Source organism: Varanus komodoensis, unplaced genomic scaffold, assembly GCF_004798865.1.
Source record: "Varanus komodoensis strain SLA01 unplaced genomic scaffold, ASM479886v1 scaffold7_3, whole genome shotgun sequence".
Lineage (NCBI taxonomy): Eukaryota > Metazoa > Chordata > Lepidosauria > Squamata > Varanidae > Varanus > Varanus komodoensis.
In genome coordinates this window covers 27,583,171-27,598,297 of record NW_025336480.1, presented here as the reverse complement: position 1 = coordinate 27,598,297, position 15,127 = coordinate 27,583,171, and positions in this window count along the sequence as shown.

Below are 15,127 nucleotides of genomic sequence, written 5' to 3'. Positions count from 1 at the left end.
TGTCCACAGGAGATTTCCTGCCAGTCCATTGTGGGGGCCACATCCCGCTCACTGCAGACTGGTGCAGGGGCTGACTGCGCTCCACCACCTCTTCCTCAGTTGACATTATGTTTGCAAGGGGTGTGCCAGTGCCACCAGCAGGGACCAGGGAGGGGAGAGATGGCTGGTTGCTTTGGAGAATTATCTTTTTGTCTGGTATTGTGTTTGGAAACTAATATGCAGAATATTATATTATGCGCATGCTGCTTTTTGTTTCTGCCTCAGCAGTCCCTGAGGTGGTTTTCCTGTTTCCACTGGAGCCCATCTGTGGAAAGGTTGAAAACCACTGGTCTAAAGAAACTACAAACAACTAGGAAAAGAGAATAGAGAGCATAATATATATCGGGTGTAGAAAAGCCTCCTGTTTCATGGATTCTGCCAACCCTCAAGATGTGGGGAACTCACCAAAATGGCTAATGTAATCTCCTGCCTTGATCACCCACTAATTGACACCATGATTAGAGTGGAAGCCATTCCAAACCAATATATCTCCTAAATATCCCCCAAAAATTCTCCAAAGTGCTGCTTGTCACCCCCCCCCCACACACACACACACACATTCACTTACCTGCCTATACACTTTTAATCTGCTTCATTTTGGATTCATTGCAGAGCTGCAATCCAAACACTACACAAGTAGCATTTTCCTTGCCTCATTTTCTGTCACAGAACCTCTAAGTGGCACTATAACATAGCAGAATAGCAACAGATACACAAAAGGAAATTGCACTTTCATTGGAACCATAGAAATAATTCCCAATTTTCCTTTCTTTCAACAACAACAACAAAACTGGTGGAAAGTGCTGATTACAAATGAAAGCAAAAGTGGAAGATGCTGATATCAACTAAACAAGCTGTAAACAACCATGCATCAGGTCGACAATTGCACAATAAATGCATCACATGGAAATGCCTCAGCAGTCTTATGGTGGAACTGCATATACTTGCCATGGTTGAGCCTACAAGTATGCACGAGTTGGAGGGCAAAAACCAATGGAGCCTGTGTGCTGTAGTGGTTAGAGCGTTAGACTAGGTCTTGAGAGAACCATGTTCTAGCCTGTTTCAAAATTGGTGGACTGTTCACTCCCAGATTCAGACAGACTCTGCTGCCAAACAAAGGCTCCTATGCAGAGCTTTTGCAGATAACAGCCTCTTTTCTTAGACCAGAAGCAGTGGAGGTTGGCCACACTGCTTTCTGGCTCTCCCTAGAAGCTAATCCCATTCAGGCTGAATCCAGTAGTTCTTTTATACCGTTACAGTCTTCGCTTGGTCATGGAGCTCCTGGGGTGACTTGGGGCCTGTGCCTGACTCTCAGTCTCACCTTCCTCAAGGTGTTGTGAAGATAAAATGGAAAGAAAGATACAATGGAAAGAAAGAGGAACATCATAGAAGCCTTCTTGGGTAGCTTGGAGGAAAAGAGGCAGGCTGGTTGGTATAATAATACATTTTTAAACTTTGTGATTGCAGTGTGGCTACAACTCCCTGTTTGAGAGAGCTGGACTTAGGCAGTGCAGAGCAGAAACAGAAGAACAGGGAGAGCCCCGCTCCCTGTTGTTATCACACAGCCCTCCTCTCATGCACTGGCTTTCCAGTTTTTGAGAAATGCTTTATTCCAGTGTGCTCCCTGTTATCTTCCATTAAACTAGAGTTTTTAATCTGTACACAGATCTGGTAGACTGGGCGCTATTTTTAGGGAATGTTTTCTGTAAGTGTTCTGTTTTTATTGTGCTGTAATATTATCATTCTAATCAATTTTAATTGGTTCTGAAAGCCACTGTGAGTGCTACTTTTGGCAGAAAGGCAAGGAGCAAATAAAATAAATATATCGGGAGTGGGTAGCTCGTGGCCCTCCAGATGTTGCTGGATTCCAACTCCAACAGCCAATGCTGAGGGATGACAAGAGTTGTAGGCCAAACATCTGAATAGCCACAAGTTTCCCCTGTTCCTATACATTTTGGGTGCTTGCTCATGTCTTACAATGAGAGACTGTAGTCACTTGTTATTTCAACAGCCTACCAAGAAAAGGAAGGCTTCTTGGGATGAACTGTCTTTGCCCCTGCATTTGATCAACAAGCAGTACGTGGGCCTTGACTGTGGTGGGTCAGGTTGCCCTTTCTGCTTAGAGTACAGGAGGGGAGCTGTACTCTTCCCACACATATGCACAGCCAGTTACAGCGTTGGTGAGTACAGAGGTTTTTGCAGGCAGTTCCCTGCAGAACACTGACAGACAGCTGTCAAAGTTGCAGTCGGTGGCATGCCCTTGTGCACACATCCCTTATCAAACAAGACTCCCATGCCTCCAGTTGCTGAGGTAAGATCAACACCACATAGGCGAAGAGAGGAAATTTCAGCAAAAAATCAATGGGCTGTGAAGATGCCAGGTTCTTTCTCCTGAACCTGCCCTGCCAAGTAGCTCCTTCACTGCATTAGAGCAAAAATGTTTAGGGACCCCACATGTGTAGCAAGGAGGGGGTTCCTTGCAAAGTTCAATTCAGCCCTTAGAGAATGACACCCTGCAGAATTTTTGAGCAGGACAGCCATACAGTTTAGTCAGATGGAAGCCTGAGCAACTGCACGGTCCAGTAGCTGTCCTTTAACTTATCCTTTGAAGAGCTGCTTCTGCCTCTCCTTCCCCTCCCTGCCTCCGGTTTTTCCTTACTGCGTTACTCTCTACCAGAACTGTTTTCAAAAGCAACCTCAATGGACTTCACAAAAAAGTTGCTTTTTACCGCTGATTTATGATCTCCTAGGCTAGGAGGAGAGAGTTGCAATCCCAGCTCCCTGTGGCTCAGCTCTAGGAGTGCCCTAGAGAGGTGAGGAGGCCCTGAACAGGGAGCAGCTGAAGCAAACTGGGAAAATGAGCCAGACACTCAGAAAGGAACACGGTGGAGCTCTTGCAGTGCACACACACTCAACACATTTATGGGACCTCCAAGGGTAATAAGTGTGCTTTAAGATGATGATGAAATTCACAAGCCAGCAAAACCAGCAAGGGTACTTTTCTCGTACCCTTTCCTTGGTTTTGTTATGCATTTCACTCCCGCTCCCCCTCGTACCCCAGTGGGACTCTCTTGTCTGAAACAGGCCATATAAGAAGAAACTGTCACTGCAATTTGTCATCTTTGAAAGCAGGAGCTGAGAAGCCGCCCAAACACCAAACTCCCACCAAGCAAAAAAAGAGGGGGGCAACGAGTTCACATTACATGTATTGATGTACAGAAAAGACTCCCTCCCCTTTTTAACTCCTGCTGTCAGCATCTCCTATGGCAATTTCAATGAATGAGCTAATTATATGATTTGGAAATATCTGGAGAGAACATAAATTAAGGTGCAATGGAACTGTGTAAGTAGAGGCATCACAGAGACTGTCCTTGCAAGCAAACATCAAGAAGTTGTTAAAGAATTTAAGAGCAGCGCATACAAGCTCTGAGCAAGCACTCTTGCCCCTGACCAAAGTACCACCCAATCAAAGAAATGATGGTTTGCTTCAGACATGACACCTTCGGGGCTTCTCTTCTTAAGGCACTGATTGTGTGCTCATGACCTTTTGCTCATGGTAGTTTGAAGGGGCTTCGCATGTCAGTGCCATCTCCAGGGCCTCTCCCCTGCTTTGCAACCATTTTGGCAGCTGTTCTTTTCTTGTCTAACAAGGAAATCCAGATATTATCAAGAAATCACACCCTGAGAAGTTTGTGTAGTTTTACTATTCTTTTATAACACTGTACCACCTTGTGGCTGTGTAATGGCTTGGGTAACGTAACATATAGGATATTGGGTAATGGAACATATAGGAAGGCAGAAAAAGAAAACCTCAGGGGGGAAACAAAAACAAAAAGAGGTGTATCTCAATCCCACAAAAAATCCAGAAACCCCAGTAAAATGTCAGTTTTGAAGCCATATGCAGAAAAGTCCTCCATATCATCATAATTGAAAGGTATGAGACAGAGCAACGAAGTAACATTTCTGTAGTTCATATTCCTTCACACTTCCTTTGCAGCTAGCTTATCAATGGAGAACATAGAAAAGTACGCAAAATGCTACAAAAGGTACACAAAATAGGCAGCCATTTGCCTGCTAGATTTGTACTAAGATTTTCTTCCAGGGACCTAAGCTAGAGCATCATATTGCCAAAGCCCATACCAGGTACAAGCATCTCAGGTGTGGGTGAGATCACTGTCAGGTTTGCACCACACTTGTGGAGTGCTTGTGATAACCACATCCATTCATTCGAGCTTAACTGTCAGCCAAACAGGACTGCAGGAACGCTCACGGTTCCAAGGACAATAACGTCTTCTGGTAGGATGCCACTTGAATAATTCATCTTGGTTGAACTGAGAAATATATAGCAACACATGTAATTAGCCCTTGTAGGAGAAATGTCAGAAGAATCTTAGTTTCTCTCCATTTTATTTAGTGGGGTGGTTGGCCTGTGTAGCTGCTGTTCTCCAAGTCATATCAAACAGCTGAAATGGAACACAATCTCCTGTAATTCTGCATTTTATGTTGGGCCATAAAGCTGCACTTCATTTGAATGATATCATGAAGCACTTCTGCCCTGTCTAGATTTTAATTTGGCTTGACTGATATATCTATTTTCAGACCTATTTTTGAGAGGAGGGAAGATCATATTCCATTTGACAGGATGTAACAGCAGCCAATCAGAACATTCATTTCAAGCCAGGGGGGCAAGAACATGTAGAAGTCATCTGAAGATGCTTCACAAAAAGCTATATGTCCTTTACTCCCCTTCTAGTCTAGCTCTGTTGAAGATCTTTTGATTCTGACTCCACCATCATCTCCTTCTTGTTCTCCTCTAGGGAACTCCAGTCAGTTGAGCATCTTGTCAGTTCTCAGGTGAAAGGGGACCACTCAGAAGTATGGCAATGATTTATACATACTTGGGGACTACTTGGATATGCAGAAGTATGCTTGTAAACAGAAAAAAGCCCCAAATATTAAAATACCCAAAACAGTCCCAAAAGTCCCAAGAAATTATGCAGCAAGTCTTTGGGTTATGAACATCCGAGTTACAAATGTCCATACTTACAAACTGCCATAAAGCCTATTAATTTAAAATATTGAGCTAAAGATAAATGGTTCCTAGTAGCAAACATGGAAACTAGTTTGTTATGAGCATGAAAACATTCCATGGCGTCAGTTGTTCATTGGCTTAAGCGCACCCAAGCCAGTGTGTTTTGGGTCATGTGCAGTTAGCATTGCCTTCCATAGCTTGTATTACAGTACTATATTGTGTTTAAGATGTTCTTAAGCATTTTGTATGGATAGAAAGGTAATAGTGTGTGTGTGTGTGTGTGTGTGTGTGTGTGTGACAAACATTCCTCTTCTTCTTTTGCCTTCAACTTTCCACAGCATGATGGTCTTCTCCAGGGAGTCCTCCCTTTTCACAATGTGTCCAAAGTATGACAGCCTCAACTTTGCTTCTAAGCAAATGCAAATATTATGCAAGTGTGTCCCTCCTTTCCTGGTGATGCTTAAGTGGTCATTCTGCTCTGGGGATGTGAAGTTCCATAGCAGAGCTCCTACTTCGTCAGAGCCTGTTTCTCCCTGGCCTGCCGCCCTTTGCCTCCACTAATGCTCTGCTTGAGTCATATTTATGAATAAAAGAATATTACAAAGACCTCATAACTCTCAATTTCTTGCTTTTTCAAAGGAAATTAAAGCCTGTAGGAATGTCCCTGGAACTTCTTGCTGCTTGGGGAAGCAGGGAGCATGTAACATTATGCTCCTCATCACATAATAAAAAACACTGCCTTCACATACAGCACACCTGATTGAAGAGGGGAGCCCTTTCCTTTCAGGGCCCTCCAAGTGTTCGAGGATCAAATGAAGTCCAAGGTGCTAATGATCAGCATTTTGAAAAAGTTTGTTTTCCTGTGCAGGGGTCTCCACACAATGATTCTGTTCAGCAGCTACTGTTCACGCATGGAAAGAAATCCCACAGAGTTCAAAACTCATGGCTTAACTTGAGCTGCCCCCTCCATTTGCTAGCCTTCCAGGATTTTGCCAGAGATAACAAAATACTCACCCGTTGATCCTTGCAGTAGTAGCAAAGTTATGGATGGGGGCCTGGCAGCCTTCCCTCATGCCCTATTGGCAGAGTGGCAGCTCCTGGAGTTTGCTCACAGACAAACGGCACTTTTCAAAATCCCCTAAGTGCACTTGCAAGCTTTTCAAATACAGTCAGATTTTTAATGCACAAAGCAGAGGTGCCGTCTGCCTAACATTTGTCTTGGGACTGAAGGAGGGGGAAAACACAGGATTGTTGACTAAGCTTTAAACTCTGTGATCCCTTGACGTAACAGGAAGAAATGTTGGCAGCAGAAAAGCTGGGTTTCTTACTGGGGATGTGAAAGCTTCAAGGCTTCCCCTCCCTGAATAAAAGCCCAGACATTTACATGGTCTCATTGTATAGAAGACCAACTGCTTCATGTCCTTTAATGCTGCTTTCTTAACCACCTGGTGCTGTCAGAAGGAACCACATAGCACTGGGAAAACACATGAATCACACTCCCTTAAAGCTTGCCTGAAAGTCTTTGTAACATGAAAATGTGTTTCTCTCTTTGTTTTTAAGTGCTCCATTTGAGACCATAAAGCTTCAGGTGAAATTACATTGGTGCATGGAAAACTAACAGCACTGAATGAAACAAAAAATAAGACTGGCCTTTGCAATGACCACTTTGGCTTCTTTTTCGGCATGGTAGGGGAGCACACCAGCTACTCAGATGAAATTGGGCTCAAGTCCATCACAAATGGAAAGGCAGATGCATTTTTTAAAAAAGGAAATAATCCCTTTCGACATAAACAGAGAAGTCACGCTACATGCTAGGAAGATCACTACTAACCAGTCTTGCTTGGCTAAAATCCCAAACCAAGCACAGTTATTAAGTCTTCATCAAAATTATACCCTAACCTTTTACTACAAATGAGTGGCAAACAATAGACAAATGCAAATGTGTAATTAAAAGATAAAAGCAAATAAATTCATAAAGCAAAAAACAGCACCCACCAGTTAAAACCTCTATCAGCAAATAAGCCCAAAGGTTGTCTGAACAGAAGCTGGAGCTAGCCTGGCCTGTCTTGGCAGGGAGCTCCAAAGCCTGGGAGAAGCCATCAAGGAGGCAGTCAGGGTGAGCAAAGCTCTCTCATCTTCTGAAGATAACACCCCAGCTAACTTTTTCCTTTGTGTCAGCCCTGAGATGGGGCTTCTCTGCATGAGGCGTTACCTGGTGCTTTATGAAAGCCTTGCTTACTTGGGAGAGAAACAGCATCCTTCACACAAGATTCTCCACTGCCCAGGGGGTTCCTCTCTGCATTTCCATGTGCTGTGCCACAGAGTGGGATTGAACAATTACATTCCAGGCCTCTGTAAAGAATAATGGCAGCAGGAAAATAGCACAATTTCCTTGCTATAAGAATAGCCAGAGAAAATGGTAGAAGACATGGGAGAGGTCCTGGGAAGATGACAATGTTGTGAAGAGGACCTACAAATGTCTGTGGGGGAGAGATCACAAGCATATAATAAATGCCTCATGTAGAAAAGCCCAGGAAGGAAAACCCTTCTCAGCACAAGTGCTTTGCCTACCTGCAGCACTGGTTAAGAATCCCAGGCTCCCAAAAAGTCAGAGGGTATCCAAACTACTTTAATGCTTCATTGATTGATTGATTAGATTTATATCCTACTTTTTTCCAATTAACTCAAAGCAGGCTACATCATTCTCCTCCTTCTGCTCTCAATTTTATCCCCACAACAATAGTTCTGAGATAGGTTGACCTGGCTGGCCCAGGTCACCCAGTTGGCTGCATGGCTGAGCAGGGACTAGAATCCAGATTGCCTGACTCCTAGTCATACTCTCTTAACCACTACACCAGACTGGTTTTCAAGGCAAAGTAAGGGAAATTAACAGAGAACTGTGCTTGGCAAACATCTCCAAAAGCACAGTGGCAGTTTAAGTACCTGTTGACTCACTACGAATGGCAAGCAAATGGACACTACATAGATAACTAACTCAAACCAACCATGAGTAAAGTAGAGTAGCAGTTGATAGTATAGTGTCAGGACCTCCTTAGGATCCCTTCCTCCTCTGCAATGCTTACTGTATCTTCTTCTCAGTCAAAATTTCATCCTGCCCCTCCGCCCTTGCTGCCATGCTCACCTCCTTCTCCCACACAACAGCAGCCATCAACCCTTGTGATGCCACAAAGTTGTCAATCCATGACACAGTCTTGCTCTCTCACTTTGCCAGGAAGATGGCACTGCAGATGCCTTTAAAACTGGCAGCTGCCATTTTAAAAGAGGTGGAGATTTGCAACCCTTTCAAATGCAACCCTGCATTTTAAGTACATACCATTGCTGAAAAGCAAGTACAACTCTGCAGCTCTCCTCTGACAAAAAAAGATGACTGTCAGAGTTGTATGTCATGGTCATTCTTCTCCCTTTCTTTGCCAAGAAATAGAGGGTTTAGAGGGGTAATAGAGAAGCATACTCAGGTCTAATTTCAACAATAAAACAAATCTTCAAACAGTTGAGAATTATTGACAGCTGAGCTGAAGCGGGGAGACCACTTTCATGAGAAATACTAGTTTGACCCCTTTGAAAGAGATTTTCATTGTCCAACTAGAAAAAGGGCTGATTTCTTATTAGCTTCACTCACTCATGACTGTCTTGAATTATATAGGAGCACTGCCCTCATTCTTAATGCCCACTCTTTACTTGCCCATAAAATGTCAGCAATTAAGTAAATCTACACAGTATTGAGATATCATTAGGCCCAGTATGTGATCTCTGATTGACTGGGATCGCTGAGAAGGAATCACGTGGAGAGAGGGGTTGGCTGCTCAACCAGTAGCAGGGGGGAAATAGCAGTAGCAGGGGGAAATAGAACTTCTGAGAGAAGTTGCAAGCAACCACAAAAAGTGCGCACATTCAAATCATGTCTTGAGCCTAAACATAAAATCAGATTAGAAAACATACATCTCTGCAGAGCCAACATTCACAACGATGCATTGACATCATGCAGTCTAAAGCAGATGACACCAAAGGAGGACGTGCCCCAGCACTGCTCAGCCAGCTTTCTGAGACACCTCCAGGAAGCCAACTTCTGTGCGTCTGATGATGAAGAGAGTGTTGCCCAGTGCCAAGTTTTCACATGAAAAGGAGCTCTATGAAGAAAGGAGAGCCTTCGGATGAGGTTCAGAGTACAATCATGACTTCAGAAGCAAGCCTTTCCCAAGTGCCCAGGATTTGATTTCAGGCTGTAAGCCATTCAAGGAAGCCAAAACAAGCAGTGCCATTCCTGCCTACTTCCACAGGTTCGCTTCACTGAAGAATATCTTACATATCCAACAGGACCAAAAAAAGAAAAGAAAAACGGGATAAAAAAGCCACACTGCTCTATTTATCAAAAGGGGATATTCAAGTCCTGTTTTTTGAATGTTGAGAAGTTCTCAAACAAACAAGTTACACATGTAAGGAGCATTTGAGCAGGGGGTGGGCTTCTTCCTTGCTTTTCTAGTATTGTGGAATATGTAATATAACAGAATACTTTGCCAGAGAGCTCTTAGGTTTAGTTTGGCTTCAGGTGACAAAAAAAAAAAAAAAAAAAGAGCTCCCTGCCAAAGGGTAAGATGAAGGTCACAACAGGGTGATGGCCAGGATCTTTGTTGTGTGGGTGCAAGAGCAGTGGCACAGCTAGGGCTGGACCTCGGGGCAGCAGTCCAGCCCCCACAGGGCACCCCCTCCCCCAAAGGTCCCCAGCATCCTCTGATTCCCTGGAGTCAGATCATGCTATGATTTAATGAGCTTCAAATGTCAAACTGAACATGCTCTTAGTATTTCTTTCTTCTGTCATCAGATCAAACACTTTGCCTTCTTTTTGGATCTAACAGAACAGGAATGTAGAGGCTCTTATAAAACATGGAATGGCAGTCCATTGAGTAGTGGGGGGGCGGGGGAGACACTGAGTTGGGTGTGTTGGTTAATTGTGTATATCACAAGACCTGGTCATCTCAGGAGGAGGCCCATAAGGCCATGAAACCCAGAACCTAAAGTTACCAAACTGTACCACTTTGTGGAAGCCAGGAAAGATTCAGCTAAAGACCCCTGCATCCCACTGATCTCTCTCTCTCTCTCTCACCCCTCCCCCAGCAGAAGTCTGAAGATCTACCCAACAATCCCCTGAAAAAGTCATGTGGCCAAGGAGGCAGAGCCCTCCCTTTCTCAAAAGACAGGCTACCTACAGAAACTGCTCTTCCTAAGCCAAATGCTTCTTTCACCTAACTGAAGTGCTGCAATCTATGGGCTAATCAATTCTAGCCATTCCCACCGTGGTCCATTCCAGGTGTGTGGGACTATAACTTCCACCATTCCCAGCCAGCACAGTTTTTAAAGTTTGGTTCCATTTTCCTTTTCTAGCTGTAAAAAAGGCCAATTCCATGTTGACCCCGAATCCAAAATAACATTGCCAATATCATAATAATGTTATAAAAATCTTGGATGTGACCCAGGTAGGACATTATGAACTGTCCTGGCCACTGCACCCCAAAAATGATAATGTAGAGCTGAAAATAATGGAAAAAAGAGCAACCCAAGGCTGTTACTTCTTTATGAGAAAATGTTACAATATTTGGGGCTCCTAAACTTGCGGGGGAAAGGCAAGTAAGGAGAAACATGATAGAGGTGGATGCAATAATGCATCTGCGTGAGAAAGTGTATGATCACATCTCACAATACTAGAACTAGATAGAATATGGTGAAACTGGAAGCATCCCCAACTTGGATGGCTCTTAAAAGGGATTAGACATATTCATGGAGAATAAAGCTATCAATGGCTACTAGTTATGACAGCTATATCATCCAGTACTGGAGGCAGTGTGCCTCTGAAGCCCAGCTATGAACATGAGCACGAAAGAGCTATCAGCCTCATGGGCTAGTTAGCCATTCTGTGACTGTCATCTACTCGATGGATTTTTGGTTTGTTTCAGGAGGGCACTTTTTATGTTCTTAAGCCCACAAAGATGCAACTCTTATGGCACTGCTCTGGGGATTTGGAGCTTAAACACTCTTTGAAGAAACTGTGATCCCAAGCTCAGCCGTCTAGCACAAAGCAATTGAACTTCCTCCCCATAATGCTTGTCCATTCTCAATCACAATCACAGCCAAGTTATGAGCTCCAGAGTAGATGTCAGAGGAGCACTGCCCCCAAACTTCTGGGATGTTCCTCCCAACAATGATTCTCTATAAGCTGTTGCAAAACTCTGTAATTTCCACTTAATTATCAGAGTGTTGAATTGGCTGAAGTTGGTAAAGACACTTTATCTTCTTTAAGCTTCTCCTTGATATCATTTTTTAAAAAGAATTCTTAATATAGGGGCTCATCAACATCATAGTAAGGCAATCAACCTGGGGTTTAAAAGTGCATGGGACAACAACCGTATAAGCTCACTCTGGCAATAACCTTCAAGTTGTTCATGAGACACAGGCCAACTCACTCCATCTGTGTTTACTACACAGCCGGCACATAAGGGAATTTTCCTCAGACTGAATTGGTCTAAGTGCTGGAAATCCCTTTGGCTCTGATTTTGGAATGAGACCCCCAGCACATGGACACATGATATTGCAATCCAATCTCTGAATTTATATTATCTAAAATAAACACTTGCTGATGTTTTCTGTTGCTGACATGCAACCAACTCCACATAGCAGCAAATTCTGATAAGTACAGTAAACAATAGAAACTACACTTCATTACACACTGAGAAACATTTGCTTATCCTTCATGCATACAACATTTGGTTACCATGCAACTATCCACAAGTCACAGTAAACAGAGTTGAGAATTTTTACAAACCAAGACAAGCATTTGGCTGCATCTGTCTTTCCAGGTTATACCCCAGCTTGACTTCCTCCTACATTCCTTCCTTGTACAGCATCAAGGGCTTCTCAAAACCATCAGCAAGAGATATTGAACCAGTACAACACTCTCTGCTGGGAAGGAGATATCCAAGTCAGAATCACATCTCAGATAGCTTTTTTACATTAGGAGGACTAAACTACAAGTGAGATAAAGGGATTGCAAGTGCCATTTCTCACACACTAAAACCTTAACTGTCGGTATAGGCTCACTCCCCATGAAGATAGGCACTCTGTATCTGGGCTTTCCCACTGCAGGTGACTGATGGGAACTGTCACATCCCCAGAGTTTACACCAAACAGTTGCAAGTTCAAAAGTCCCAAGGTGATCAGTGCAACCAAGGAGCAGGCAACAAGGAAATCCCAACCATTGCAGCCATGGACAACAAGGTCCAGGAGCAGGCAGAAAAAGAACCACAGATCAGTGTTAAGATAGTCATACCAGAAAGCAATCTAGAATCAAGGCAAAGGAAGCTGGATTCAGAAAATGCTAGAGGATAGTGTGTCCAGCCACTCTCTCAGCCTTACAAGGCAGAGCCTCACTCAAGCCTCTGCTGTGGGCTGTAAGTGACTGCAGCTGGAAAGCCCTCCTTGTGAGCAAGCCCCCTACATGCAAATTGGCCTTTTCTCACAAGGAGGTCCAAACTCAATTTGGCACTCTTTCTACGTTCCGGTACTTGGTCTAAGGACTTGAACTTTTTGTGCCTCCACCTCATCCTCCACCAGTGATGCCCTCATCATAGTCACTTCTGGGCTCCTCTTGGTCCCCTGGCAGGTCCTGGGCTTCACAGGTGGCTCATGGTCCTGTTGCTCCTTCTCCAAAAGCCATGTTCCAGAAGCTCACAGCATTGAACAGACCTCCATACAAGTGATTTTAGCAACAGTAAAAACAACAAAAACAACTAGAATGCTCAGAAGGAGAGTTTCACAGTTTCCAGAATACTATTCTACTTCACAGTGATTTTTACAATTTCATTTTAGGGAGAATCATCCATTATATAAATACCCACCTGCTATCTGGAATCTTGGAATTATGAGAAATCAAGATCAGAGGGCAAACCTGGAGACTTGTTGCAAGTCCAGAAATTCAAGATACTCTAGGACTCAGACGGAGCTATTGTTGCTCAAAGAGGCTCAGCTGGAGAATGAAATCCTGTATACTCTGTCCTGCTCAGGAGGAACCAATCGCTGACTTGTCTGGGAAGAGACAGGCCAGATCTGGAAGTTTCTTCCCTGAAAGTATGCAGCTATGCAGTTCACCACAGTTAGCAGTTCCTAACAGACAGACAGGATCTGTGTGATGTCACTATGGCCATGTGGGCAGAGAAATAGAAAGGATGAAAGGAACAGTTGGCAAACAAGTACTCACCTGTAACAGGGAAGTTCTGTTGGACCTTCTATTTACAGCTAGGATGGGCCAATACGCAATGTAATTCAAAGAATGATGATGGATAATTGGCAACTTCCTGGATATAGGAGAACAACCGTTTGCAGAATTTGCCACTGCTGGGCACAGTTTGAGAGATGATAGTGATGAAGAATGGAGATTGGCAGAACTGTAGACATGTCATGAAATCTCAGATACAACTGAGAGTTAAATTTTGGAACATATCCAAGGATGGCAGAGTAGGAAAGAGAGATGCTAGATGCGCACAGCAGCAGCAGACTAAGCAAGAAGGAAGTCAAGAAGGTGCTTGCAGAGAGTCAAAGAAAGGAACAGGATGCTCCACTTGCACTCAGGTTGTAGGACACTTCAGAGGATCCCAGCACTAGGAAATTGACTTTGAGGAATACCAGCTAATATGATTGTAAAAGGATTAGTAAGAAGAAAGCATACAAAAATATGTGTGTGACAAAGTAAATGAGAGAGGCAAAAGATTAAAATGAAAACTGCATGTAGGTAAAACTGAGTGAGGGTGGGAAGGAGGGAGGAAGTAAGGAGACAATAAATGCATTTTTAATTTGAAAGATTGGATAGATGAAATGAAGAAAAGATACAGGCAACATTAAGAGAGAGAAAATTAATTTGGAATAATATACTTCAGTTAGATCAATGGACTAAAGATTGGTTGAAAAAATGATAACTGTAGAAAATATACTAAATTGGAGGATATGATTTTACAGAAAGTCAAACAAGATAATATGTGGATGAGAGGAATGACAAGTAAAATGTATAACAACCAATAGAAGGAGAGGATCAGTAAGATCCCTTAAAGCAGGGGTCTCAAACTCAACTTCCCTGGGGGCCGCAGGAAGTAGAGTCTGGGTGATGCTGGGCCGCATCAAGCATTCCCCCACCGCGGTGGGGGTGGGCCGCTCATCCGGAGGCCGGCCCGGGCGCCACTGGCGCTTTGAAGGCCGCAGGGCCCCTCCCCTGTGCCCCGCCCGTCCCGGCAACTGGCCCGCGGGCCGCGAGTTTGAGACCCCTGCCTTAAAGATTCTTGGGAAATAGACTTAAGAAGAAATATTAGTAATGAAGACTGAAGGCATATGTGAATTTAAAATGTCAATAAGAATTACAGAGAACTTGTACAAATTAGTTTGGAAATGGTACCTTACTCCAGTAAAATTGAATTATATGAATAATAAATATTGCAATATATGTTGGGGAGAAGTGGATACATATTTCCATATTTGGTGGGAGTGTAAATATATAAATAAGTTTTGGAAAGTGGTTTTCAAAGAGATTAGTAACATATTGAATCTAAATATTGAAGTAGACCCTGGACTAGCATTATTGTCTTTATTTAGAGAACAAATGGGACAAAATATTAAATAATTGATGATAAATTTAGGAACAGCAATAAGATTAATAAAAGTAAGAAACTGGAAAGTAAAAGGTGACTATCAGGTAAAGGATTGGTTAAGAGAAGTCTGGAATATAGCTATTAATGATAAGTTAACTTGCAATATTAAGTTGAAAAAAGGCTTGACGAGTAAAAATAATTTTGGAGATATTTGGAGGCTGTTTATTGAACATTGAATAAAGGGAAAGGGATGTGTGCCAACACAAGATTCAGTGCAGTTTTGGAAGAGGAGTGGAAGTGGAGTGGAAGTGGGGCAACCTGAATGAATAAATGATTTTACACTAAGTAAAATGCATCTGTTGGTCCTGGTGGAAGGTAGCACTCTTGTTATTGAATTGTTTAGGGTTAAGGT